This window comes from Trichosurus vulpecula, chromosome 1, assembly GCF_011100635.1.
Source record: "Trichosurus vulpecula isolate mTriVul1 chromosome 1, mTriVul1.pri, whole genome shotgun sequence".
Taxonomy (NCBI): Eukaryota; Metazoa; Chordata; class Mammalia; order Diprotodontia; family Phalangeridae; genus Trichosurus; species Trichosurus vulpecula.
Window position 1 is genome coordinate 360625798 of NC_050573.1, and position 2534 is coordinate 360628331.

General features: G+C 42.7%; 1 long non-coding RNA gene across 1 annotated transcript; it reads right to left on the reverse strand.

Moving 5' to 3' along the window:
- Positions 1-1131: 1131 nt before the first annotated feature.
- Positions 1132-2300, reverse strand: LOC118846056. Its single transcript, XR_005010158.1, has 3 exons — positions 2223-2300; positions 1770-1936; positions 1132-1318 (listed from the first exon to the last, which is right to left on the reverse strand). It is a non-coding gene; the product is annotated as an uncharacterized LOC118846056 (long non-coding RNA).
- Positions 2301-2534: the final 234 nt, after the last annotated feature.

The window sequence follows — 2534 nt, forward strand, 5'->3', positions numbered from 1 at the left end:
TCACTGACCATTACACCACACAGCCATGGGAATAATAATCAAATACCTACCATACTGGGTTGTAGTTAGAAAGGTGCTTGTAAGTATTCAAGTCCTAGGTAAAGGTGAATTATTATCAAATCCAAATACAAGCTATTGTCAGTGTTAGCCAGGAAAAGAAGAAAACAAATAGAAATTTATAACATTATTCTATACCACCACCATTAACACACAGTAATTATTAATAAATCTTTTGTAATTACTAACTGTATTTCAAGGACAATGTCTGGCACGCAATAGGAGCTTAATGTTGATTGATTGGTTGAGGAGGAGGAGGAGTATACAAATAAGAAAGAGTCAGGGGCTTGTTCTGAAAAAACGAGCCCCAAATATCTGGCCATGTCAAAGGGTGAAGGGAGATACTCCTTTCCTACATACCTTTTAGGATACTAAAGAGAGAGCTAGATTTGGAGTCAGAGGCCTGAGGCTCTAATCTGGCTCTGCTGCTAAAACCTATGTCACTTCGTGCAAATCAGTTAGCCTCTCTAGGCTTCACTTTCCCTGTCTATAAAATGAGGAAGTTGGACTATGTAACAGGGACTGACACATATTGAGGATGTATCAGTTTGCTTAGCTGGTACAAATTTCCCATGTGGAAGAGGCGGGAGAGGCTGGAGAAGCTGCTTCTGGGATAGTTTTGAAGGCATGTAATGGAAATACATTGAAGAAACTTTGGAACATGCATAGACATTCAGTAACTGGTTCCAGTTGCTAACTATGAAATGGAGCAGCCTCTTTGATTGGCTGTAGTTGTAGAACTGGGCTGCTAGGTGGCTCATTAGATAGAGTGCCAGGCCTGGAGTTGGGAAGACTCAACTTCCTGAGTTCAAATCTGGCCTTAGATACTGAGTAGCTGTGTGACCCTGGGCAAGTCACTTAAACCTGATTGCCTCAGTTTTCTCAGGCATGAAATGAGCTGGAGAAGGAAATGGCAGACTTTCGCAAGTTGATACAATCAACAAAACAATAAATCAAGCCCTAATTTGTAGATCTTTGCCAAGAAAACCCCAAATGGGGTCACAAAGAGTCAGACATGACTTAAATGACTGAACAACAGAGTTGTAGGACCAGAACTGAAGACCACTTCAAAAAGGCCTTAGTCATCCTTTGACTCATTCTCTTCTTTCTCTTTGGTTTGATTCCTTCACCAATGTCATCCAGTGAAAGGCAATGCTGTAAGAGGAGAAGATTGGGGCCTTCCCCATGGCCCTTGAGGTCAGATGAACTTCTAGGTGTCCCAGAGTCATCTGAATTTTATGGCCAACTCAACATTGAAGCCCTGAGGAGAAAGGAGTAGAAGTAACCTTTGGAACTTATCCCCAAAGAGCTGAGACAAGTACTTTTATGGCAATCCTGCTACTTCTTGATGAGAACTTGATGGGACCAATGTTTCATAGAAATTGTGCTGAGAAGGAGCCCACTATCCCAGAGGCATGGTAGTATAGGAAGACTATGCCCCCTGGGTGTATTTAGGGAGGGGCGATATTTATACTTTTGTAATTGGTATAATTTCGAAATAAAAGCTAATTAATATTACATGGATAGAAGGAATGGGAATGCTAGTCTAGTCATTTGTATCTAACAGTGGCAGAGTACAACTAGCCAGGGTTCAAGCCAATTGTGTCAGAGAATCTCTTCTCTTCCCCAAACCTCTCAGGCTACTCCCAGAACCCCGATGGGGGCAATTTTGCAAACCTAGCTCTTGGAGAATGACACCAGAGCATACTTACCACAAGTAGATGACTTCTGAGGTCTCTTCCAGCTCTAATTTCTGTGATCTCACTCTTCCATATATTGCATTGATGATGCACTGAATGCTATTCAGAATATAGTAACCATCCCTTGAGAAACTCAAACCATTTTAGACAGGTTGTGGGCCATTTTCTGCAACCTCTGCCTGGACAAACACACACACACACACACACACACACATTCTTTAGAGGCGTCAGTTGGTTAGCATATGTAACCAAGAATGTTTTTTCCTAGGCTACAAAACCAAGAAATTCTAATCCCAAAGTAAAAGGTTGAGAGGTCAAGCTTTAGTCAAGCTGACCCTAAGAACCTAATGCCAAGGACATCACAAAGCCCTGGCTCCTGGACCAGTGCACTTTGAGTAGGCTGAGAGCCCTCCCTCCACTGGTAAAAACAAACCCCTTTGCCAAAAAAGGACTATTAATCACTACCTTCTACACAACTTGGTTATTCTCCTCTTCACCTGTCTTTATAATTTTCTCCTAATTTGCGACTGATCTCAGCACCAGGGGTGCCATGGTGGGGCTGATGCAAAGAAAAAATCATTGCACGTCCAGCCCATGGAGGAGTCATGGGAGGGGAGTGCCTCCAAGTTTCCAAAACATGCCACTGTAACCTTTTAGGCTTGCAGCTGTACAGGACAGAACACTCCCAACCTCATTATCTAGAGAGAACAAGCCTAGTATAGCCCAAGGACTAAAATTCACAGACTGATCTTAACACGCACCACTGCCCATGTTGTG